Source organism: Elephas maximus, chromosome 12 (genome assembly GCF_024166365.1).
Source record: "Elephas maximus indicus isolate mEleMax1 chromosome 12, mEleMax1 primary haplotype, whole genome shotgun sequence".
NCBI classification, from domain to species: domain Eukaryota; kingdom Metazoa; phylum Chordata; class Mammalia; order Proboscidea; family Elephantidae; genus Elephas; species Elephas maximus.
The window spans coordinates 23,917,109-23,943,872 of NC_064830.1; positions in this window are offsets into that span (position 1 = coordinate 23,917,109).

The window sequence follows — 26,764 nt, forward strand, 5'->3', positions numbered from 1 at the left end:
AGGGTCCACTCATACCCACCCCATGTACAACAGAAGGGAACACTACAGGCGCCATCCTCACAAATTCTTGTTGTGCTTAAGCTCATTGTTACAGCCACTATGTCAATACATCTCATGGAGGGTTTTCCTCTTTTTTGCTGCTGACCCTCTACCAAGCATGATGTCCTTCTCCAGGGACGGATTGTTACTGCAAATTGCAGGTTTGAGCCGCCTGCCACAGGCCAATACTGAGACAGGAGGAGGTAAGAAGGCTTTATTGAATACCAGTATTCAAGAGACAGAGGGGGTTGAATTTCTCCCAAATTCTGTCTGCCCTAAAGGGTTGATGGGAGGGTTTTATACGGGAAAGATCAGGGTTACCTAATGTTTTGAGCACGTAGTCCACAGATGGTCTTATACATCACAAAACAACTACGTAAACTCTATATTAAACTAAAGATAAACATATCAGGCACCTTGGACTCTAATCAGTATATTTATAACAGCCTGAAAACCTCTCATAAGAATCTCTCGGCTAGTGGGGCCTGTTTTGCCAAGTCCACCATGGCTGAGATAGGGAGCAAGAAAGAAAACCTTCTTGTCGGTTTGCAGGCTGAAGGCCATTTCTCAAGAGAACAAAGAAAGGAGACATCAAGGCGACAGGAGCAGACATAGCTCTGCACCACTTTGGAGGAGACCGGTGCAGCTGGTGCAATTAAAAAATGTTTAGAGATTACTTAGAGGATCATTATGGCTTTAGCCATGTCAAGCTCTCAATCACTTATTTCAAATAAGGGAAAATATGTTGTAAGGTATTAGGGTGTTTATTACGTTTAAGAGTGGAACAGGCTGCTCAGCTATATTTTGAACAGAGCCTGCACCATTTTCCAAGGACTAGAGATTAATCACAGCTTATTTTTTTATACAGCTATATTAAAACAAATGAGAAAATATATTCTCCCTAATATTAAAACACTCAAGAAAAAACATTTTCACTACTTCAGGATCCCTCCTGATAACATGTCCAAAGTATATGAGACTAGTCTCGCCATCCTCGTTTCTAAGGAGCATTCTGGTTGTACTTCTTCCAAGACAGATTTGTTTGTTCTTTTGGCAGTCTGTGGTATATTCAACATTCTTCTCCAACACCACAATTCAAAGGTGTCAATTCTTCAGTCTCCTTTAGTCATCGTCCAGCTTTCATATGCATAGGAGGCAATTGAAAACACCATGGCTTGGGTCAGGCGCACCTTAGTCTTCAAGCTTTCCTTTGCTTTTCAACACTTTAAAGAGGACTTTTGCAGTAAATTTGCCAATGCAATGCCTCGTTTGATTTCTTGACTGCTGCTTCCATGGTGTTGATTGTGGATCTGAGTAAAATGAAACTCTTGACAACTTCAATATTTCCCCCGCTTATCATGATAAAAAAATTTTTTTTTATCATGATGTTGTGTATTGGTCCAGTTGTGAGGATTTATTTTTCTTTTTGTTGAGATGTAATCTATACTGAAGGCTGTGGTCTTTGTTCTTCATCAGTAAATGCTTCAAGTACTCTCCACTTTCAGCAAGCAAACTTCTCAGCCACCAAAGGAAGATACTACTGACATGTGCTCCACACAATCAAAGAGATTCAAGAGGTATGATTCCATTTATATAAACGGTGTTAGGTGCAGTAGAGTTGGTTGGTTTCAACTCATAGCGACCCTATGTACAACAAAACCACTTTTGGGTCATGTGCCATCCTCATAATCGTTATGTTGGAACCCACTGTTGCAGCCACCAGTTGAGGGGGCCTTCCTGTTTTTAGCTGACCCTCTACTTTACCAAGCATGATGTTCTTCTGCAGGGACTAGTACTTCCTGATAGCATGTCCAGCATACTGGAAACAAGTCTCATCATTCTTGCTTCTAAGTAGCACTCTGGCTGTACTTCTTCCAAGACAGTTTTTTTGTACAAAAAGTCCGAAAAACTCCATTCCATAACTGGAGCTCAGCAACAAAATGCCACAAAAGCATACAGGAGCCATTCTGCCTGGAATGGGTGGACTGAGCTTATTGACTCCCTTTAAACTTCACCTGGCCTGGTGGGGAGGCAGCTCAGACTCCAAGCCAGAAGAGGCCCAGCCTTCTCCAACTATGTGGTGGTCGCCGAACCTCTGCCTAAGATCACACGCTGGGCACAGAGGCAGGAGTGAGAGGGTCCGTGGGTGGGGTGAGTTGAGGACAGAATAGGGAGGAGCTGCGGACGGAAGGGGACGCTGGCAGCGATAGGGTGCGGATGGAGAAGGGAGTAGGCGCAGGGGGAAAGGGAAGGTGGTGCAGGCTGAGCCAGTTGTGGGGTTTCGGGGAAGTTTATTCATGCATATGCTGAGTGGGGGGCAAACAGGACGAGAGAGCAGGGGCAGGAGGTGCAAGACACAGAACCAAGGTGCAAAGTGAGGGGTCGGGTGGAGTTGCAGCGGTGGTCTACGTTTTGGGGAAGCCCGGGGAACCTGGGTGTAGCGACTGAGCTCAGGCTGACCCTCTAAGGCACCAGTGAACCAGGTAGACCAGAGGAGGGCTGGACAGGAGGCATTGGCCGGATATCTCTAAAGTTTTGATATTTTGTCGTCATAGATTGTTTTTTAAAGTACATTTCATTAAAGTGCCATTAATCCTGACCACCGAGTTTCTTGGCACCCCTTAAATATTTCCTCATTTACCCTAATCAGGTGGGGTGGGGAGGGGTGGGTGTGTGGAACTCACAGGTCAAAGTCCAGGCCAAAGAATGCCCAACCTCTCTGGGCCCTTCCGCTGTCTGCCTCTTTCCTCCCTCCAGATTGCTCTAACTCTCGGTGGGCTTTTGAATATTTAGCTCCTGCCTTCTTGTCTCCACTGTTCCCATCAAGGCACTAGATGGTGACCCCACTTCAGTTTCAACTTCCATGGCTTAGAATCACCTGACGCTGAATTTCAGTGAAGTGGTGGCTGGCCGCGAGAGGGCGCTTGCAAACCCACCCGGCACCCCCAGCGTGGGAACAGCCCGATGCTTGGCCGAACTGACCTGGGTGTCCTCCCATGGTGAGAGCAGGAGCTTTCCTTCCCCCAGGACCTTCCACCCCCAGGGAGGGGTCCGCTGCCTCTTCGGGACCAAACCGGCTCTGAGTGGGCAATGAGGAAGACACTTGTCACTGCCCAGACAGAAGAATAAGGAGCTGGGCTGCAGCTCCTATCAGACACTTTCCTCCAACAGCGAGCACAGAACTGTGCATTTTCTAGGGTTTCCATGTGTTTTGTTCTTTGCTTCTCATATAATATATTAGCAAGACCTATGTAAGCGGTTTGCACCTGATGACTAGCCTAAAGTTTGGTGGTTCGAACCCCACCTTGCCCAGATCCCAGGAAAGGAAGGCCTGGAGATCTGCTTCTATAAAGATTCACCCTTTGCCAAGAAAACACCATGGAGCAGAGTTCTACTCTATAACACATGGGGTCACCATGAGTCGGAATCCACTGGGCAGCAACTGGTTTGAGTTTTTTGTTTTTTAGGTATCCAAACATTCCTTGATGGTTTTGGTAGGTTGAAATCATAGCATGCTCTAGTCTTTTTTTTTTTTTAAATGGATTCGGTATTGTTGCCTGGGACAAACTCCACAGATCCAGAGAGAGGGAAAAAAAGAGGGGAAGCACATAAAAGAAGTGTACAAAATATTGGGACATTCCAGTTGAGTCAGCTGAGTACACAACCTATGAGACTTTTTATCCAGAAACTCAAGGAGAAATTGAATATGAATGTCATTATATACCTGCTTTTGTTAAAAATTTAATGGCTGTTCTTTCCTACAATATTAGAGCAGTTCATCAAAATTTGAAAAATTCAAAGTACATGCGTTAAAGGTCACATTATCTTAAACTATAAATCAAAAACTGAAATTATGTTAATTATATAAATAAAAAGTTCTTGCTTAACTACCATTTCTTATCATTTTACTTAACTGCTTTGTGGTTACTGTTAATTGCTGTTGAGTAACCCTTGTGTTTGCAAGAGGGCAAGTTGCCAAATTCGTTGCATGAAAGAGAAACCAAAATACAGTTTCTCTCATTCTACTTAAGTCAGAGGATTTGATTAAGCCAGAGGGTTTTTTCTCTCATAGAAAACTATGCAAGCTAATGTTGCCTCTGCAGTCTCTTAGTTGGAAAAGAAAATAAAGATACTCCCATTCAAATATGTGCAAGGACTTGGGTTTTATATGTTTTCAATATACACTTGTTGTTTTTCTCAGATGTGAACGTGTATTAAAAATCTCTTGAGGACAGAATGCCATCTTTCCTGGGCAAGTACATGGCTATAGCGATGTAGTTTTGCTGAGTAAACATTAGCTTGCAGGTTTTCTAATAAGAGAAAAAAAAAAACTTTTGATCTAATCAAATAGGCCAAAGTTAATTAAGCAGAATCCAAGATAACAAGGGACTGCACACATTTGAATGGGAGTAACTTTACATGCTTTCCCAACTAAGACTCTACAGACGCAGCATTAGCTTGCAGATTTTTTCAATAAGAGAAAAAAAAACCTCTGATCTAATCAAAGTACATATTGAAATCCTATAAAACCCACGTGTCTGTACATATTTGAATGAGAGTAACTTTTTCATTTTCCAACTAAGAGACTGCACACATAACATCGGCTTGCATGTTTTTCAATATGAGGGAAACCCTATGACTTAATCAAACCCCCTGACTTATATCAAGTTGGATTAGAGAAACTGTATTTTCGTTTCCCTATAGGCAATTTATCCAGGAACTTTAGATCTTGCAAACACAAGTTTTGCTTAGCAAAACTCCATCGCTATAGCCTGAATATTTGCACGGAACAAACTGCATGGTGTTCTCGTTAAGAGATTGTGACTGCGCATTCACGCCAAGGTAAAACAAAGTGCATAGTGAAATCCTATAAAATCCAACTGCCTGCGCGTATTTCAATGGGTGTAACTTTACATTTTCCAACTAAGAGAATGCAGAGGCAACATTAGCTTGCATGTTTTTCAGTAAGAAAATCAACTTTCTGACCATCAAATCCTCTGACTTAATCAGGAAGAATGAAAGAAACTGTATATTGGTTTCTCTTTCAGGCAATGAATTTGATAACTCTGCCTCTTGCAAACACAAGGTTTACTCAGCAAAACTACATTGCTATGGCCCGTATAGTTGCACAGAACAAACTGCATGGTGTTCTCCTTCAGAGATTTTTAATGCACATTCACGCCCAGATAAAACAAAGTGCATATTGAAAACCCAGACAAGCCTAGTGTCTGCACGTATTTGAAAGAGTAAGTTTATATTCTTTACCAACTAAGAGACTGCAGAGGAAACATTATCTTGCATGTTTTTCAATAGGAGAGAAAATGCTCTGACTTAATCAAACATCCTGACTTAATCAACTGGGATGAGAGAAACTGTGTTTTCATTTCTCTCTCATGCAATGAATTCAGTAACTTTGATTCTTGCAAACACAAGCTTTACTCAGCCAAGCTGCATCCCTATAGCTCAGATACTTGCACAGAACAAACTGCAGGATGTCCTAATTAAGAGATCATTAATGCACATTCACACCCAGGTAAAACAAAGTGTGTACTGAAATCCTACAAAGCCCAAGTGTCTGCACGCACTTCCATGGGATTCACTTTCCATTCTCTATCATCTAAGAGAATGTGGAGACAACATCAGATTGCATGACTTTCAGGAAGAGAAAGAACTCCCTGATTTCAACCAGTTCTCTGACAAAAGCAAGCAGAAAGAGAGAAGCACTCTTTGGGTTTCTCTTTCATGCAGTGAACTCGGTAACTTAGGCTCTTGCAAACACAAGGTTTCCTCAGAAAAACTACATCATGATAGCCCCTGTAACTTTCAGAGGAACAACTACGTACTGTTAGCGTTAAGAGATTGTGAAAACACATTCACACCCGGATGAAACAAAGTGCACGTTGAAATCCTAGAAAACTCAAGTGTCTGACTTTAGTTCAATGGGTGTAACATCCCATTCTTTCCACCTGAGAGAATGCAGAGACAACATCAGTTTGCATGTTTCTCAGTAAGAGAAAGTACTCTCTGATTTCATCCAGTCTTCTGAAAAACTCAGGCAGAATGAGAGAAAATATCCATTGGTTTCTTTTCCTGCAAGGAACTCGGTAACTTTGGCTCTTGCAAATGCACGGTTTCCACATCACCGCGGTAGTGATGTTCCTGCAGAGTAACAAGCACCTAGTGTTAGGCTTCAGCGATTGTAAAAGCACTCTGAAGGCCAGGGAGAAAACTGTCATTTGTTTTCTCTTTCCTGCAAGAACTCAGTAACTTTGCACTTGCAAACGCAATGTTTTCTAAGCCAAACTGCAAAACAGTAACCTCTCTCCTTGCAGAGAAACAACTACATAGTGTTACCACGAAGAGATACTGAGAACACATTGAGGCCCAAGGAAAACACAGTGCATGGTGAAGTCCTAGCAAACCCGTGTCTTTCTGCAGTTTGAATGCATGTCACTTTACATTATTTCCAAAGAACAAAGCTCAGAGGCAACATCAGCTTGCATGTTTCTCAGTGAAAGAAGGAACTCTCTGACTTCATCCAGTCCTCTGATGAAAGCAGTCAGAATGAGAAAACCGTCATTTGGTTTTCCTTTCCTGCAATGAGCTCGGCAAATCTGGCCTTAGCAAATGCAAGGTTTCCTCAGGAAAACTCCACTGAGGTAGCCCTGTTCTTGAAGAGGAACAAGTATGCAGTGTTAGTGTTAAGGGATTGTGAAAGCACGTTGTTGTCCAGGGAAAAAAACATGCATGGAGAAATCCTAACAAGCCCAAGTGCCTTTCCACAGTTCAAAGTGTGTAACTACACACTCTTTTCCAAGTAGGAGAGCTCAGAGGCAACATCACCCTGCATGTTTCTCAGTGAAAGGAAGAACTCCCTGACTTCATCCGGTCCTCTGACGAAAGCCGTCAGAATGAGAAAACCAGCATTTGGTTTCTCTTCCCTGCAATGAGCTCAGCAGATTTGATCCTTGCAAACCCGAGGTTTCCCCAGGAAAACTCCATTGCGGTAGCGCTGTTCTCGAATGGGAACAGGTATGTAGTGTTAGCGCTAAGAGATTGTGAAAGCACGTTGTTGCCCAGGGAAAACAAAGTGTATGGTGAAAAGCTAACAAAGCCAATTGCCTTTCCTCAGTTCAAAGTGTGTAACTACACACTCTGTTCCAGGTAAGAGAGCACAGAGGCAACATCAGCCTGCATGTTTATCAGTGAAAGAAAGCACTCTCTGACTTCGTCCAGTCCTCTGACGAAAGCAGTCAGAATGAGAAAACCGTTATCTGGTTTCTCTTTCCTGCAATAAGCTTGGCAAATTTGTTACTGCAAATTGCGGGTTCGAGCCACCTGCTGCAAAGCCAATACTGAGACAGGAGGAGGTAAGCGGTAAGAAGGCTTTATTGAATACCTGTATTCAAGGGACAGAGGGGGTTAAATTTCTCCCAAATTTTGTCTGCCCTAAAGGGTTGATATGGGAAAGATCAGGGTTACCAAATGTTTTGAGCATGTAGTCCACAGATGGCCTTATAGGTCACAAAACAACTATAAAAACTCTTTATTAAACTAAAGATAAACATGTCAGGCACCTTGGACTCTAATCAGCATATTTATAACAGGCTGAAAAAGCTCTCATAAGCACCTCTCGGCTAGTGGGGCTGTTTTGCCAAGTCCACTGTGGCCGAGATAGGGAGCAAGAAAGAAAGCCTTCTTGTCGGTTTCCAGACCGAAGGCCATTTCTCAAGAAAACAAACAAAGGAGAAGCGAGACCAAGGCCACAGGAGCTGAGATAGCTCTGCACCTCTTTGGAAGAGACTGGTGCAGCTGGTGCAATTAAAAAAATGTTTAGAGATTAGAGCGTCATTATGGCGTTAGTCATGTCAAGCTCTCAATCACCTATTTCGAATGGGGAAAATACGTTGTAAGATATTAGGGTGTTTATTATGTTTAAGAGCGGAACAGGCTGCTCAGCTGTATTTTGAACAGAGCCTGCACCATTTTCCAAGGACTAGAGATTAATTACAGCTTATACAGTTATATTCAAACAAATGAGAAAATATATTCTCCCTAATATTAAAACACTAAAGAAAATGCATTTTCACTACTTCAATCCCCCCTTTTTCTGAAAGTTTCACGATCTTGGGAAACAGGGCGTCGCTCAATCTGGCTGCTTCCTGCTGAAGAGGGGCATGAAGTCAGGGAATATTTATTTAGGGTGGGGGTTACAAGTAGAGTTAACATGAGAGGCAATAGCATCTAAGTGAACCAAATGGTGAGCATCTCCTTGGTTGACTGGAGAATTCTCTCAGCCAACTAGGGTAAATATATTCCCTGCCTTTAAGGTGGTCCTAGTTCCCTTGAGAAAGATTTTTAGAAAACATGGAGCACAAATACACACTATCAAAATTATAATTCCCAAGGAGACAAGAGGGACCAACCAAGATCTTATGGATGGGAACAGATTCAAAATCCAATCCCATGGTCCACTGGGCCGTGCTAGGGGATCTGTCCACTCAGTAATTTTATGGATCGCTTTGAATTCAAAGTCCACTTCCCCTCAACTGTTAATCCAGGTACAACGAGCCTTATTAATTATGGCACAAACACCCCGTGATTTTGCCAACAAGAAGTCCAATGCAATCCTGTTGTCTAAGACCACACCAGCCAGGGAATTTAAGGAGGCTTCTTGGGCATTTAGGGCTCTGTCAGTACCCAGGGCTAGTAAATGGATTTTATCTGAAAGGTTTTTAATAGACATTTCCATATGATACATTCCTAGTCCGGGAATTATGGTCCTCAGAAACCACTAACACTGGGTTATATCCATCATCCTGGGTTTTTAATGTAACAGGATTTACAGAGACAACATCTCGCTTTTTCCTTGATGGATGTGGAATGCTGGTGGTGGAATGGACTTGGGTGGGAAAGACTAGGAACCCTAAGGTGCACTGGCCAATGAAGTGGATCCCATCTAAGCACTGGATGGCCCAAGTCCAGGGCGAGTCGAATGAGTTGGGTGACTAGCTATTGGGGTATGGCTTGCCCCCACATAGAAAAGTATAACCTAGTGGGGCAGAAAAAGACAAACATTCATTCGGGACATTTGGAATGCTTGAATTAAAATGTAACAAATAGGGGTTGACAAGAGAGCCATTGCACGAAGAGAGAAGTTGAAAATTTCTGAAAATTTGTTGATCTATTCGTACTAGGGGTACTTGGGACTTTAATCCCCACTTTCCTTTTTCACTATGGTTATACAGATTAGAGAGGAAGAAGCAAGGGACGGAAAAAGTTACTGCACTAATCTTGCCCTTATAGGTGCGTGCTCGGGGAGCATGGTGCATTAACACACCCTCAGACATAATTTTATCATAGTTAAAAACTGGAGCAGTCACAGGACTTACGGGGGCACTAGATCCTGGCAAATGGTGGCGTACACAGCAACTGCTGAGATTCCCTCCCTTAGCCACAGCTTGGTGGACATGGTAACTAGACCATTAGATGACCAGTCCCAGCCATCTGGGAGGTGAGATGGTTCTTTTTTTCCCAATAATAATCACATGAGTCCCCTGCCCCTGGCTGATTTCAATATCTATGGGGGATCCTTTCTTATATTTTACACAGAAATATGTCCCTGCATTAGACAGAGTAACAGTCTGAATAATAATAGAAAAACCACGATTTTTAAACTGAGTAGCGTCAGCCATAAGGGAAACTTGAGGAAAATCTCCAGTCGATCTCCAAACTACAGGCTGCTCTTCCCCTGGAGATTTCTGAACCCTCTTATTAGGACCTACAGGGGTTAAACAAGAGCTAATACAAGGGAGAGTCAGGGTGTGTCCCACTTGTAAAGTCAAGGTGCCTCTCGACTGGAGAATCGTAGGAGCCTGGCTTGACTCTTTCTTGGCTGAGGCAGGCCCGACCTGGAATAGAAAAAGAATAAGGATTAGACAAAAAAAAAAAAAAAAAGGATTAGAGTCATGTTTAAATCTTTGAGAATCTGTACTTTAGGTCTTGAACTGGGGTGCAGGTATATGAGGATTCTTCAGTCTTTTTGCTAGGTTCTTCTCGAGGAGGCGGGGCTGGTTTTACTCTAGTATGATGCACCCATGCAGTTATTCCGGCCAGTTTCAGAGAAGGATGAGTAGCTAGAAGGACTTCATACGGTCCCAGCCAGATGGGGGCCAGTTGATCTTCTGGATGTTGATCCTTCCAAGCCTTTAACAAGACCCGATCTCCTGGCTTGAACCTATGAAGAGGCACATCAGAGGGGAAGGACAAATGAGGAGTAGCATATTTGTTAATAGTACTTATAACTACTCCTAAGGACCGGACCCAATTTCTCTTTTCGACTTCTGTCATGATGGAGGTGGGGAAAGTTGACTGTTTCAGGAATGGCCTCCCATGTGTAAGTTCATAAGGACTTAAGCCCACTTCGAGGGGCCCCCCGAATCCTAGGCAGGGCAATTGGTAATACCTGTAACCAAGTGGAGTGTTTTTTTTGGCAAAGTTTAGCAACAGTCCCTTTTAAAGTATGCTTCATCTTTTCAGTCTTTCCAGTAGGTTGTGGCCTCCACGCTGAGTGCAGCTTCCAGTTGACGTCTAAGGCCTTAAGTTTTTTATTTACCTGGGCCACAAAAGCTCCCCAATTATCACTCTGAATTGAGAGTGGCAAACCAAATCGGTGAATAATCTCTTTAAGTAATGCTTTAGTCACTCCTCGAGCATGTTCAGTCTGGCAAGGAAAATTCTCTACCCACCCCGAGTACTTGTCTACAAACACTAGTATATACCTGAAGTTTCCAGGTGCTCGAAGCATCACCGTAAAATCCACTTGCCAATCTTCTCCCATGTTTGTTCCTCTGTGTTGGATCCTCTGCTCTGCTGGGTGTGGCACTGTCTCTTGGTTGTTTTTAACACACAACGGACATCTTTTAGTGACCTCACATACTGTCTTGAGGATCTTTGGTCCTGTGGCTTTGCTGAATTCATTCCAGAATTCGCGTCCCTCCCATAATGCGTGCTTTCGTGCAGAGCTGATACTGTGTTATAAACTAAAAGTTTTTAATAGATGGCAATGAACACTAGGAAGACTCATCAGGCCTCTTTTTTTTTTAGGGGATAATAAATCACATAAAATCCTTTTTAATCTTAGTTTTACAGCTGTAAAATCTTTATTAAGGGTGAACACTGGAGAAATACTTGGTGGTCAGGCCCTTTCAGTAGAGCCCCTGTTGTAGTAGCTCTTTAAACAATGCCGGCCGCCCAGGCCATCTCTCTCAGGCTTGGAAACTACTTTTCTGTTAGGTGGTTGAGGAGGACGCTGGTCTTGCGACAGCGGCCAGCAGGGGGGCCCAGCAGAGGCGGCAGTAGCTGTGACCACAGGGCATGGTCACCAGTTCACTCAGGAAGCCCGGCAGCCCAGGCAGTTCAGGAGCTCGGTGGCACCAGTGTGGGCGCCCAGCCGGGGCGCGCCCCAACTAGTCAGTCTATCAAGGTGCGGAGGTGCTCGGGCCTGTCAGAGGGGCCACAGCACAGTGCCGCTATGTCTCCAGCGTTTTCTTTAGGTGGCCACGCAGCGCCAGCAGCTCACCATGGCGCAGCATCAGCTCTCGGCGCTCTAGCCAGTCTCCGCTGTCGCAGCCCACTGTCCACCTCCGGGGGGCCATTTCTCCGCTCCCTCCCAGGGCAATTCTCGCCACCGCCGGAGAAACAGACAGGGCCCGCGGAGGACTGCTGCTCTGTCGCCCCCTCCCCGCTCTCGGAGCACGCGGCCGGCCTTAAGCCAGAAACCCCCCCCCCACCTTTTTGTTTTAAGAGAGGAAGAACTGTGTTGGGGTGTTGGGATATTCAGTCTTTTTTTTTTTTTTTTGGCCGAGTGTGAATTTTTCGGCGTCTTGGAGTAAGTCGCATGTTGCAGCCACTGCCCACAAACGCGGTCGCCATCTTCTAGTCATGGTGTCTAATTGCTTTGAGAAGTATGTCACGGGACGCCTGGCGGAGCCCAAAGTCTGCGTCAGAACTCTCATAGCGATCTCTTTCTCCTGTGCAAACAGTTCAAAAGACTTTTGTAAATCAAGCAGTCCCAAAGCTGGGGCCGTCATCAACGTACGTTTAATATTTTAAAAGCTTGTTAACATTCTCTTTCTTCCCCCTTTCAGGGCTTCATAAAAGTGTTTTGCCAAGACTCTAAACCTGAGGATTCAGATTTGACAAAACCCAGCCATCCTTAGGAATCCTCTTAGCTGTGGCTTTTGGGCTGTCACCATCATGATTGCTTCCCTTCAATCTGGGAGAAGGTCTCACTGTCTGAGAAATCTGAAGTCTCAAATATTTAACTTGTGGGAGAGAAATTTGTGTCTTTTTCTCAGATACCCGGTACTAGCACTCTGCCAAGTGATTTGAAACTAATACACTATTTTGGTTTGAGTCTTCTTTAGTTTTACTAGCCACCAAAATTTCATCAACATATTATAAAATCAGACCTCGATTCAGTTTCTATAACCTGAAGTCCCTTGTCAAATTTTTCTAAAAATAGTGGGAGAATTTTTAAATGCCTTGTTGAGAACTTGTCATGTAAGATGTTGTTTCACCCCAGTAGCTGTATCAGTTCATTCAAAAGCAAATAGTTGTTGAGACTCAGGATGTCAGAGGATGTGAAAGAATGCATCTTTCAGATCTAGCACTGAAAACCATTTATATTGGCTGGGTATGGTGACAAGGAGGTTGTAGGGATCTGGGACTACTGGATGTACATTTTCTACTATTTGATTAATTTTCCTCAGATCTTGTACAAATCAGTATTCTTTTGTTCTTGGTTCCACACTGTTCTTTTCTTCACATTCTGTCTCTCTTCTCACACCCTTACTTTTTAGAATTCTCTCCAGTTTTACATGTCTCTCTCTCTCACTCATTCTCTTCTCCTCTGGCCCCCCGTATCACTTTCTCATCCAATCTTTTTGTTTTTGTTGGTTGGTCTTTATTATTGAAGACCTTAAAGGCAACTAGCATCTGTCTTTGTGGTCGCCCCTCAGTGTTTACTCTGGCTGGAACTTTTCTCAAGGGATATTGCCCTGCCTGGTTTTTGGGGGTTCCCTCACCGAAAACTGTATCCTGTTGGGTACGAGAAGTGGAAACCATACCTGAAGCCGCGTCTCCACTGTCCGTCTCTTCCATGTCTCTCCTTTTTGTTCCCCACGATGGACCCATACTAGAGTGCAGTCCCAAATCTGGTGGGAAGTGTGTATTCTCCTCTGCCCCGTCCTCTCCCAGTGGTGGCACCACCTCCACAACAAGGAGGAGGAGGAGCCGTAGCCGAAACCAGAGTCCATCCCTTCAGCAAGAGGTCCTTTCTGGAAGAATCGGGAAGCAGTTTTGGCTCCTCTTCACCTTGAAAAAGAGCTTGGTAAGAGGGGTTTATATTGATATAGTGATATAAAAGCTTGAACATAGGGGACTTCAGCTCATTTTTTTGTCTTTTACAAAATAAATTAAGCTGAAAAACCATACCAAAAATCAAGGAACCATACTGTGGCCAATGTCCCTGATTCTTTAGCTTGTATTTATGTCAAACATTATTGTATAAAAACTTTATTATTATTATTAATCATGAGTTCATAGTTCTACCTTTTCTAGTTTGTTAAGATGCAATCCCCCGCCCGATGTTGGGTTCTCTTTTCAAATGTTTAGTAGTTATTGATGGGCCAATTCTTCTCTTTTGAACCTGATCATGGTGAGTTGCATGGTCTACCTGGAAGTCCACTTTTTTCTAATTAAGCTGAATTCAGCCAGAAGCCCCCTTATCTCTGAGACGCTGGTCTAAGGCACCTTGGGCATAGTAGACTTCCGATGACCTATGGGACCAATTATCACAATTAAAGAACTGGGACTAAAAATATTCATGAATTTGACAACAGGTTTTGTATAAATAGGGGTTAACATAATGACAAAGATGACACGAGATCTCTACAGTTTCACATGGACAATTCTACTGGTATGCGCACAGATCACACATATACACACTCAGCTACTTGGCCAGACTCACGCTCACCCTTGGCAGCCTCAACCTCTCAGACAATCCCTGGGATGACAGAGGTAATCCTGACAGCCTCAGCAGCCTCAACCTCTCAGACAGTCCCTAGGATGACAGAGGTAATCTTGACTGCCTCATTCACACACCAAAAACCAAAACCAAGACTCTAGAACCACCAAGAGTCCTTTATGCGAGGTTTTTTTACTCAGAGAGTCAGTCATCTGAAGCAACACTTGCCTCAGAAACCTAGAGTCTAAGCCCCCGCTGGGGTTGCTCTATCTGCCCTGGCCCTGAGCCCAACAGGGATAGAAATCGTGGACCAGCCCCGGGGTTTTTCCCTTAGCCTGTCTTGATCCCTGCTTACCTGGTTTCTCTGCGGTTAGGGACCAGCGGTGCCGTGGCGAGAATAGGGATGGGGCAATGTTTCCCTTTGGAGGAAAAAAACCCCTCCAGCGGCCGCTTAAGGGTTAATTCGCCAGTCCGAGCCCCGTCTGGGGCAGCCACATCTCAAGCAGCAAAAACAGCCCCACGTTGGGCACCAGAGTTTGTTATTGCAAATTGCGGGGTTCAATCCACCTGCCGCAAAGCCAATACTGAGGCAGGAAAAGGTAAACAGTAAGAAGGCTTTATTGAATACTGGTATTCAAGAGACAGAGGGGGTTAAATTTCTCCAAAATTCTGTCTGTCCTAAATGGTTCATGGGAGGGTATAATACAGGAAAGGTCAGGCTTACCTAATGTTTTGAGCAAAGAGTCCACAGATGGTCTTATATTTCACAAAAGAATTATACAAAATCTGTATTAAACTAAAGATAAACATGTCAGGCACCTTGGACTCTAATCAGCATATTTGTAACAAGCTGAAAAAGCTCTCATAAGCACCTCCCGGCTAGTGGGGCTGTTTTACCTATTCCACCGTGGCTGAGATAGGGAGCAAGAAAGAAAGCCTTCTTGTTGGTTTCCAGGCCAAAGGCTATTTCTCAAGAGAACGAAGGGGAAGAGAGATCAAGGCCACAGGAGCTGAGATAGCTCCACACCTTTTGGAGGAGACCGGTGCAGCTGGTGCAATTAAAAAAATGTTTAGAGATTACTTAGACCATCATAAAGGCGTTAGCCATGTCAAGTTCTTAATTGCCTATTTCAAATAAGGGAAAATATGTTGTAAGGTATTAGGGTGTTTATGTTTAAGAGTGGAACAGGCTGCTCAGCTATATTTTGAAAAGAGCCTGCACCATTACAGCTTATACAGTATATTAAAACAAATGAGAAAATATATTCTCCCTAATATTAAAACACTAAAGAAAATGCGTTTTCACTACTTCAAATCTGGCCCTTGCAAACACAAGGTTTCCTCAAGAAAACTACACTGTGGTAGCCCTGTTCTTGAAGAGGAACAAGTATGTAGTGTTATGGTTAAGAGATTGTGAAAGCAGGTTGATGCCCAGGAAAAACTATGTGCATGGTGAAATCCTAAAAAACCCAAGTACCTTTCCACAGTTTAAAGCGTGTAACTCGAAACTGTTCCAAATAAGAGAGCACAGAGGCAACATCAGCCTGCATGTTTCTCAGTGAAAGGAAGAACTCCCTGACTTCATCCAGTCCTCTGAGCAAAGCAAGCATGACAGAAACTGTCTTTTCTTTACTCTTTCCTGCAACGAACTCGGTAATTGGCTTTTGCGAATACACATACAAAGGAGTAACTTCATAGCGTTAGCGTTAAGAGATTGTGAATGCACCCTGACGCCCAGAGAGACAAAGGCTTTCTGTATTCTCTTTCCTGCTTGAACTTCATATATTTGCACTTGTAAAATCAAGGTTTCCCAGCACAAACTGCAAACCAGTAACCTCTCTCCTTGCAGAGAAACAAATAGGTAGTATTGCGGTGAAGATATAGTGACAGCACACTGAGGCCCAGGGAAAATCCTAGCAAACCCCTGTCTTTCCCCACTTCAATGTGTGTCAATTTAGATTATTTGCAAAGAACACAGCTAAGAACCAACATCAGCTTTTGTGTTTCTCAGTGAAACAAACAATTTTCTGACTTCATCCAGACCTCTGACGAAAGCAGTCAGAAGGAGAAAATCATCATTTGGTTTCTCTTTCCTGCAAAGAGCTTGGCAAATCTGGCCCTAGCAAACGCAAGGTTTCCTCAGGAAAACTACATTGTGGTACCCTGTTCTGGAAGTGGAATGAGAACGTAGAGTTAGCTTTAAGAGATTGTAAAAGCACGTTGCTGCCCAGGAAAAACAAAGTGCATGGTGAAATACTAACAAACCCAAGTGTCTTTCCACAGTTCAAAGTATATAACTATACACTCTTTTCCAAATAAGAGAGCGCACAGGCAACATCAGTCTACATATTTCTCAGTGAGAGAAAGAATTCCATGACGTCATCCACTCCTCTGAGAAAAGCAGGTATTGTGAGAGACCATCTGCTCTTTTCTCTTTCCTGCAATGAGCTCAGAAAATCTGGCCCTTGTAAACGCAACTTTCCTCAGGAAAACTCCATTGTGGTATCCCTGTAGCTGAAGTTAAAAAAGTATTTAGTGTTAGCTTTCAGAGATTGTGAAAACACGTTGTTGCCCAGGGGAAAAAATGTATGGTGAAATCCTAACTAACCCAAGAGCTTTTCCACAGTTCAAAGTATGTAACTACACACTCTTTTCAAAGTAAGAGAGAGCAAAGGCATCATCACCCTGCATGTTTCTCAGTGAAACAAAGAACTCTCTAACTTCATCCAGTCCTCTCACCAAAGCAGTCAGAATGAGAAAACTGCCATTTGGTTTCTGTTTCTTGCAAATGAGCTGGCAAATCTGGCCCTTGCAAATACAAGGTTTCCTTAGAAAAACTCCATTGTGTTAGCCCTTTTCTTGAAGTAGAACAAGTATACAGTGTTAGCCTTCAGATATTGTAAAGGTACACTTTTGCCAAGTGAAAACAAATTGCCAGGTGAAAGCACCCAAAGAGAAAAAGGTCTTTTCTATTCTCTTCCCTGCCTGAACTCGGTCAGTTTGCACTTGCGAAGGCAACGTTTCCAAGCACCCACTGCAAAGCAGTAACCTCTCTCCTGACAGAGTAAATCGTATGCAGTGTTGCCCTGAAGAGATACTGTGGGCACAGAGAGACCCAGGGAAAACATAGTGCATAGTGAAGTCCTAGCAAAGCCATGTCTCTCCCCACGTGAATGCATGTCAATTTCAGATATTTGCCAAGAACAGAGCTCAGAGGCAACAACAGATTTTGTGTATCTCAGCGAAAGAAAAGAATACTCTGCTTTCATTCATTCCTCTGACGAAAAGAGTTAGAATGAGAAAACTGTCATTTGGTTTTGTTTTCCTGCGATGAGCTCTGCAAATTTGCCCTTCGTGAAGGGAAAGTTTTCCTCCGGAGAACTGCCTTGCGGTAGCCGTGTTCTGGAAGTGGAACGAGTATGCAGTGTTAGCGTTAAGCTATTGTGAAGGCTCCTTTTGCCCAGGGAAAACACAGCGCCTAGGGAAATCCTAACAAACCCCGGTGCCTTTCCACAGTTCAAAGTGTGTAACTGCAGACTCTTTTCCAACTAAGAGAGTGCACAGGCAACAGCAGCCTGCATGTTTCTCAGTGAAAGGGAGAACTCCCTGACTTCATCCAGTCCTCTGAGCAAAACAGGTATAAGGAGAGAAACTTTTTGTCCTTCCTCTTTCCTGCAATGAATTTCTCATTTGCTCTTGCAAACGCAAGGCTTCTTCTGAAAAACTACATAGCAGTGGATTTATCCTTCTGAAGGAGCAACTACATAATCTTAGCTTTAAGAGATTGTGAAAGCATCCAGGGAGAAAAAGTCCTTTTGTATTCTATTTTCTGCCTGAATTCGGTCAATTCGCATTTGCGAAAGCAAGGTTTCCTAGCACAAACTACAAAACAGTAACCTCTCCCCTGGCAGAGTAAATCCTATGTAGTGTTGCCCTGAAGAGATACTGTTGGCACAGTGAGACTCAGGGAAAACACAGTGCATAGAGAAGTCCTAGCAAAGCCATGTCTTTTCCCACCTGAATGAATGTCAATTTCAGGTATTTGCCAAGAACAGAGCTCAGAGGCAACTTCAGGTTTTGTGTATCTCACTGAAAGAAAGAACACTCGGACTTCATCCATTCCTCTGACAAAAGCAGTTAGAATGAGAAAACCTTATTTGGGTTCGCTTTCCTGCAGTGAGCACGGCAAATCTGCCCTTCGCGAAGGGAAGTTTTCCTCCAGAGAACTGCCTTGCGCTAGCCATGTTCTGGCAGTGGCACGAGTATGCAGTGTTAGCGTTAAGCTATTGTGAAGGCTTGTTTTTGCCCAGGGGAAAGAAAGCACCTGGTGAAGTACTAACAGACACAGGGCAAGAGAAAAAGGCAAAACGCCAAGCAAGGCAAAGTAAGGGAAAAGGCAAAATATAAAAAAGTGAAATAGGCAATGAAAGGAAAGGAATAAAGGCTAAAAGGCAAAGCAAAAAGGCAATGCAAAAATACAAACACTAAAAGAGATAAGGCGTAGGTTAAAATGGAAAAAGTCAATCAAAAAAGGCAAAAAGCCAAAAAGACAAGGGAAAATGCAAGGCAAAAAGGTAAAAGACAAAAAAGAATAAAGGAAAAACGGAAGGTAAAAGGCAAAAAAGCAAAATGGCAAGGCAAAAGGACAAAAACTCAAAAAGGTAAGACAAACTGGAAAAAGGCAAAGGGGCAAAAAGTTGAAAGGCAAGGGAAAAAGGTAAAATGCAAGGCAAAAAGCAAAAACAGCAAGGCAATCTGATAAAAAATCAAAAAGGAAGGCAAACCGGTAAAAAGGCAAAAAGGCAAGTCATAAATGTGAAAAAGGAATGAAAAATGCAAGGTTAAAAGGGAAAATGTCAAGGAAAAGAGGGAAAACAAAAGGCAAAAAGGAAAAAAGGCAAAAATAACAGGGAAAAAGGGAAAAAGACGAGGCAAAAAGTCAAAAGACAAGTTCAAGGCAAAAAGGCAAAAATGCAAAGCAAGGAAAGAAAAGGGGAAAAAGGAAAAAGGCCAAAAGTCAATGCAAGGAAAGGAATAAAGTCTAAAGACAAAGCAAAAAGGCAAAAAGGCAATGGAAAAATGCAAACAGGAAAAGAAATAAGGCAAAAGTTAAAATGGATAAAAGCCAAAATACAAGGGAAAAAGGCAAGGCAAAAAGGACAAAAAGGCAAAATGGTAAGGCAAACGGAAAAAAGGCAAAGAGGCAAAAAGTGAAAAGGCAAGGAAAAAAGGTAAAACAAGGCAAATGGGCAAGAAATAAAGGCCAAAAGGCAAGGCCATGTGGTAAAAGGGAAAACGGGAAGGCAAACCAGGAAAAAGGCAAAAAGGCAAGTCATAAAGGCAAAAAAGCAATGAAAAAAGCAAGGTGAAAATGGAAAAATTCAGGGCAAAAAGGCAAGACAGAAGTCAAAAAGGAAATGCAAAATGGGAAAAAGACTAAATGCAAGGGAAAAAGGCAAAAAGCCCAGGGAAAAGGCAAAAAGGGAAAAAGGCAAGGCAAGGTCGAAAGGCAAAAAAGGAAAGAGATAAACTAAAAAGGCAAAAAGGCAAGGCAAAAAGAAAAAAGGCAAAAAGGAATAAAGACAAGGAAAAAAGGTAAAAGGCAAGGCAAAAGGGCAAAAAGACAAAAAGGTAAGCAAAAAGGATAAAAAGCAAAAACAGAAAAAGTCTAAAAGACAAGGCAAAAAGCTAAAAAGGAAGTCGAAAAAGGAAGGGAAAAAGGCAAGGCAAACAGGCAAAGAGGCAAGGCAAAAGGACAAAAAGGCAAAAAGATAAGGCAAACGGAAAAAAGGCAAAGAGAGAAAAGTCAAAAGAGAAGGTAAAAGGTAAAATACAACGAAAACAGGAAAAGGCAAAAAGGCAAGGCAATACAGTAAAAAGGTAATAAGGGAGGGAAAAAAGGCAAGGCAAAAAGAAAAAGCCAAAAGGGGAAGGCAAAAGGACAAAAAGCCAAATAGATAAAGGAAACGGAAAAAAGGCAAAGTGGAAAAAAGTCAAAAGACAAGGCAAAAAGGTAAAATGCAATGAGAAAGCAAAAAGGAAAAATGCAAAACATAAGGCCAAAGACAAGGCAATACAGTAAAAAGGCAAAAAGGGAAGGCAAACTGGTAAAAAGGCAAATCATAAAGGCAAAAGGCAATGAAAAAGGCAAGGTAAAATGGGAAAATTTCCAGGCGAAAAGGCAAGTCAAAAGGGAAAAAGGCAAGGCAAAAGGGCAAAAAAGCAAAGACATAATGCAAAAAGAAAAAAGGCAAAGAGGGAAAAAGTGAAAAAGACAAGGCAAAAAGCCAAAAGGGAAGGCAATCAAGGGAAGGCAAAAAGGGAAGGCAAAAAGGGAAAAGGCAAAGCAAAAAGGCAAGACAAAAGGCCAAAAAGGCAAACAGATAAGGCAAACGGAAAAAAGGTAAAGAGGCAAAAAGTCAAAAGACAAGGCAAAAAGGGAAAAATGCAAGGCAAAAAGGGAAAAGACAAAAAGGCAAAAAGGAAAGGTAATACGGTAAAACGGCAAAAAGGGAAGGCAAACCGGTAAAAAGACAATAAGGCAAATCATAAAGGATAAAAGGCAATGAAAAATACAAGGTAAAACAGGAAAAAGACAAGGCAAAAAGGCAAGAGAAAAGGCAAAACACAAGAAAAAATACAAAAAGACCAGGGAAAAGGGCAATGCAAGACAAGGTAAAAAGGGAAAAAGGACAAAATACAAAGCAAAAAGAAAAAAGGCAAGGCAAAAGAGCAAAAAGGCAAACTGATAAGGGAAAAAGGCAAAAAAGTGAAAAAGTCAAAAACACAAGGCCAAAGGCAAAAAGGCTAAAACAGAAGGGGAAAAGTGAAGGCAAAAAGGCAAGGCAAAAGGACAAAAAGGCAAAAAGATAAGGCAAACGGAAAAAGGCAAAGTGGCAAAAAGTCAAAAGACATGGCAAAAAGTCAAAAGACATGGCAAAAAGTCAAAAGACAAGGCAAAAAGGTACAATACATCGAAAAGGGAAGAGGCAAAAAGGGAAGACAAAAAGGGAAAAAGGCAAGGCAATACAGTAAAAAGGCAAAAAGGGATGGCAAACCGGTAAAAAGGCAAAAAAGTAAATCATAAAGGATAAAAGGCAATGAAAAAGGCAAGGTCAAACGGGAAAAAGACGAGGCAAAAAGCAAGAGAAAAGGCAAAAAGCAAAGGAAAAAAAATGGAAAAAGACAAGGAAAAAACACAAAAACACAAGAAAAAGGCAAAAAGACCTGGGAAAAAGGCAAGAGAAGACAAGGTAAAAAGCAAAACAACAAAACAAAAGAGCAAAAAATGCAAAGTGAAAAGAAAAAAAGACAAGGCAAAAAGCAATAAAGACAAGGAAGAAAGGCAATAAGGCAACGCAAAGGGCAAAAAGGCAAAGACATAAGGCAAAAACGAAAAAAGGCAAAGAGGGAAAAACTTTAAAACACAAGGCAAAAAGCTAAAACGGAAGGCAAAAAGGGAAAAAGGGAAGGCAAATAGGCAAGGAGAAAAGGCAAAAAGGCAAGATAAAAAGGAATAAAGGCAAGAAAAAAGGCAAAAGACAAGGCAAAAGGGCAAAAAGTCAAAAGGTAAGGAAAAAAGGCAAAGAGGGAAAAAGTCACAAAGACAAGGCAAAAAGCTAAAACGGAAAGCATAAAGGGAAAAGGCAAGGCAAAAAGGCAAGGCAAAAGAACAAAAAGGCAAAAAGATAAGGCAAATGGAAAAAAGGCAAGGAGGCAAAAAGTCAAAAGACAAGGCAAAAAGGAAAAATGCAAGGCAAAAAGGGAAAAGGCAAGACACAAAGGCCAAATGGCAAGGCAATACGGTAAAGGCAAAAAAGGAAGGCAAACCGATAAAAAGGGAACTCATAAAGGCAAAAAGGCAAAGAAAAAGGCAAGCTAAAACAGGAAAAAGAAAGGTAAAAATGACACAAAGGGCAAAAAGAAAAGGTAAAAAGGCAAAAACACAAGAAAAAAGGCAAAAAGAGCAGGGAAAAATGCAAAAAGGGAAAAAGGCAAGGCAACACAAGGTAATAAGACAAAAAAGCAAAATGGCAAAACAAAAAGGAAAAAAGCAAAAAAGGAAAAAAGGCAAAGCAAAAAGGACTAAAGGCAAGGAAAAAAGGCAAGGCAAAAGGGCAAAAATGCAAAAGGATATGGCAAAAAGGAAAAAAGGCAAAGAGGGAAAAAGTAAAAAAGACAAGACCAAAAGGTAAAACAGAAGATAAAAAAGGGAAAAAGGGAAGGTCAAAAGGCAAAAAAACCAACCAAAAGACAAAAAGGCAAAAAGATAAGGCAAACGGAAAAAAGGCAAAGTGGTAAAAAGTCAAAAGACAAGGCAAAAAGGTAAAATGCAACGAAAAAGGGAAAAGGCAAAGAGACAAGACAAAAAGGCAAAAAGGCAAGGCAATACAGTAAAAAGGCCAAAAGGGAAGGCAAACCAGTAAGAAGGCAAAAAGGCAAATCATAAAGGCAAAAAAGCAATGAAAAAGGAAAGGTAAAACGTGAAAAAGTCAAGGCAAAGAGGCAAGACAAAAGGCAAAAAGAAAAAGAAAAAAGGGAAAAAGGCAAAAACACGAGAAAAAAGGCAAAAAGATCAGGGAAAAAGGCAAAAACACAAGGAAAAAAGGCAAAAAGACCAGGGAAAAAGGCAGAGCAAGAAAAGGGAAATGACAAAAAAGCAAAACAGCAAAACAAAAACATAAAAAAGGAAAAAGGAAAGAAGGGAAAGCAAAAGAAAAAAAAGCAAGGCAAAAAAGAATAAAAGCAAGGCAAAATGGCAAAAAGGCAAGGCAAAAGGGCAAAAAGGCAAAAAGATAAGGCAAAAAGGGAAAAGGCAAAGAGGGAAAAAGTGAAAAAGACAAGGCAAAAAGCTAAAATGGATGGCAAAAAAGGAAAAAAGCAAAGGCAAAAAGGCGAGGGAAAAAGGCAAGCAAAAATGACAAAAAGGCAAGGTAAAAAGAATAAAGGCAAGGAAAAAAGGCAAAAGGCAAGGCAAAAGGGCAAAAGGCAAAAAAGATAAGGCAAACGGAAAAAAGGAAAAGAGGGAAAAGTCAAAAGACAAAGCAAAAAGATAAAATGTAACAAAAAAGGGAAAAAGCAAAAAGGCAACTCAATATGGTAAAAACGCAAAAAGGGAAGGCAAAATGGCAAAAGGGCAAGGCAAAAGGCCAAAAAGTCAAAATGATAAGGCAAACGGAAAAAAGGCAGAGGCAAAAAGTCAAAAGAAAAGACAAAATGCAAGGCAAAAAAGCAAGACAAAAAGGCAAGGCAATATGGTAAAAAGGAAAAAAGGGAAGGTAAACCAGTAAAAAGGCAAAAAAGCAAATCAAAAAGGCAAAGGGGCAATGTAAAAGGCAAGGTAAGACAGGAAAAAGTTAAGGCAAAAAGGCGAAAAGAAAAGGGAAAAAGGCAAAAGCACAAGAAAAAGAGGCAAAAAGACCAGGGAAAAAGGCAAAAACACGAGAAAAAAGGCAAAAAGACCAGAGAAAATGGCAAGACAAGAGAAATGACAAAAAAGCAAAACGGCAAAACAAAAATGCAAAAAGGAAAAAAGGCAAAACAAAAGAAAAAAGGCAAGGCAAAAAGGAAAAAAGGAAAAGCAAAAGAAAAAAGGCAAGGCAAAAAGGAATAAAGGCAAGAAAAAAGGCAATAAGGCAAGGCAAAAGTGCAAAAAGGAAAAGACATAGGGCAAAAAGGAAAAAAGGCAAAGAGGGAAAAGTTAAAAAGACAAGGCATAAATCTAAAACGGAAGGCAAAAAAGGGAAAAAGCGTAGGAAAAAGCTGAGGCAAAAAGGCAAGGGAAAAGGACAAAAAGCAAAAAGATAAGGCAAATGGAAAAAAGGTAAAGAGGCAAAAAGTCACAGACAAGGCAAAAAGGCAAAATGCAAGGCAAAAAGGGAAAAGACAAAAAGGCAAAGCAATATGGTAAAAAGGCAAAAAGGGAAGGCTAACCGGTAAAGAGGCAAAAAAGCAAATTATAAAGGCAAAAAGGCAAAGTAAAAGGCAAGGTAATACAGGAAAAAGTTAAGGCAAAAAGGCAAGACAAAAGACAAAAAGAAAAGGGAAAAAGGCAAGAAGACCAGGGAAAAAGGCAAGGCAAGACAAGGGAGATGACAAAAAACCAAAACGGCCAAACAAAAATACAAAAAAGCAAAAAGGAAAAAAGGCAAAGCAAAAGAAAAAAGGCAAGGCAAAGAGGAATAAAGGTAATGCAAAAAGGCAAGGCAAAAGGGCAGAAAGATAAGGCAAAAAGAAAAAAGTCAAAGAGGGAAAAAGTGAAAAAGACAAGGCAAATGGCTAAAAAGGAGGGCAGAAAAGGGAAAAAGCGAAGGGAAAAAGGCAAAGAAAAAAGGAAAAAGGCAAGGAAAAAAGGCATAAAGGCAAGGAAAAAAGGCAAATGAAAAGGCGATAGGTTGAAACGGCAAAAAGATAAGGCAAACGGAAAAAAGGCAAAGAGGGAAAAAGTCCAAAGGCAAGGCAAAAAGGTAAAATGCAAGGCAAAAAGGGAAAAGGCAAGACAAAAAAGGAAAAAGTCAAGTTAATGTGGTAAAAAGTCAAAAAGGGAAGGTAAACCGGTAAAAAGTCAAAAAGGTAAGTCATAAAGTCAAAAAAGCAATGAAAAAGGCAAGGTAAAAAGGGAAAAAGTCCTGGCAAAAAGGTAAGACAAAAGGCAAAAAGGACAGGAAACCGGGAAAAAGGCAAAAAGGCAAATCATAAAGGACATGAGGCAATGAAAAAGGCAAGGGAAAACAGAAAAAAAGGCAAAAAGGCAAGAGAAAACGCAAAAAGAAAAAAGGGAAAAAGGCAAAAACACAAGAAAAAAGGCAAAAAGACCAGGGAAAAAGTCAAAAAGCAAGGCAAGACAAGGGAAAAAGGGAAAAGCAAAACAGCGAAACAAAAATACAAAAAAGCAAAAAGGAAAAAAGGCAAAGCAAAAAGAAAAAAGGCAAGGCAAAAAGGTAACGCAAAACGGCAAAAAGGCAAAAAGGAAAAAGTCAAAGAAGGAAAAGTGAGAAAGACAAGGCAAAAAGCTAAAACGGAAGGCAAAAAAGGGGGAAAGGAAGGCAAAAAGGCAAGGGAAAAAGGCAAGGAAAAATGCAAAAAGGCAAGGCAAAAAGGAATAAAGGCAAGGAATAAAGGCAAGGAAAAAAGACAAAAGACAAGCTGAAAGGGCAAAAGGCAAAAAGATAAGGCAAAAAGGAAAAAAGGCAAAGAGGGAAAAAGTCAAAAGGACAAGGCATAAAGCTAAAATGGAAGGCAAAAAAGGAAAAAGGGAAGGGAAAAAAGGAAAGGCAAACGGGCAAGGACGCAAGGCAAAAGGCAAAAAAGCAAAAAGATAAGGAAAATGGTAAAAAGGCAAAAAGTCAAAAGACAAGTCAAAAAGGTAAAATGCAAGGCAAAAAGGGAAAAGGCAAAAAGGCAAGACAAAAAGGCAAAAAGGAAAGGCAATACGGAAAAGAGGCAAAAAGGGAAGGCAAACCAGTAAAAAGTCAAAAGGGCAACTCAGAAAGGCCAAAAGGCAATGTAAAAGGCAAGGTAAAACAGGAATAAGTTAAGGAAAATAGGCAAGACACAAGGCAAAAAGAAAAGGCAAAAACACAAGAGGAAAAGGCAAAATCACAAGAAAAAAGGCAAAAAGACCAGGGAAAAAAACAAAAAGGGAAAAAGGCAAGACAAGGCAAGGTAAAAAGGCAAAAAAAGCAAAATGGCAAAATAAAAAGGCAAAAAAGCAATCCGAAAAAGGCAAAGCAAAAAGGACTAAAGGCAAGGAAAAAAGGCAAAAAGGCAAGGCAAAAGGGCAAAAAGGCAAAAAGATAAGGGAAAAAGGAAAAAAGGCAAAGAGGGAAAAAGTAAAAAAGACAAGACCAAAAGGTAAAACGGAAGGTAAAAAAGGGAAAAAGGGAACGCAAAAACAGAAGGTAAAAAGGTAAAAAAGCAAAGCAAAAGACAAAAAGGCAAAAAGATAAGGCAAACGGAAAAAAGACAAAGAGGCAAAAAGTCCAAAGACAAGGCAAAAAGGTAAAATGCAACAAAAAGGGAAAAGGCAAAAAGGCAAGACAAAAAGGTAAAAAGGCAAAAAGGGACGGCAAACTAGAAAGAAAGCAAAAAGGCAAATCATAAAGGCAAAAAGGCAATGAAAAAGGAAAGGTAAAACGTGAAAAAGTCAAGCCAAAGAGGCAAGAAAAAGGGCAAAAAGAAAAGGGAAAAAGGCAAAAAGACAAGGGAAAAAGATAAAAACACGAGAAAAAAGTCAAAAAGACCAGGGAAAAAAGCAAGGCAAGACAAGAGAAATGACAAAAAAGCAAAATGGCAAAACAAAAATACAAAAAAGCAAAAAGGAAAAAAGGCAAAGCAACAGAAAAAACGCAAGGCGAAAAGGAATAAAGGCAAGGCAAAAAGGCAAAGACGGAAAAAGTGAAAAAGACAAGGCAAAAGGCTAAAACGGAAGGCAAAAAAGGGAAAAAGCGAAGGTAAAAAGGCAAGGAAAAAGGCAAGGAAAAAAGGAATAAAGAGAAGGAAAAAAGGAATAAAGAGAAGGAAAAAAGGTAAAAGACAAGGCGAAAGGGTAAAACGGCAAAAAGATAAGGAAAAAAGCAAAGAGAAAAGTCACAAAGACAAGGCAAAAAACTGAAACGGAAGGCAAAAAAGGGAATAGGTAAGGCAAACAGGCAAGAAGGCAAGGCAAAAGGGCAAAAGGCAAAAAGGGAAGGCAAA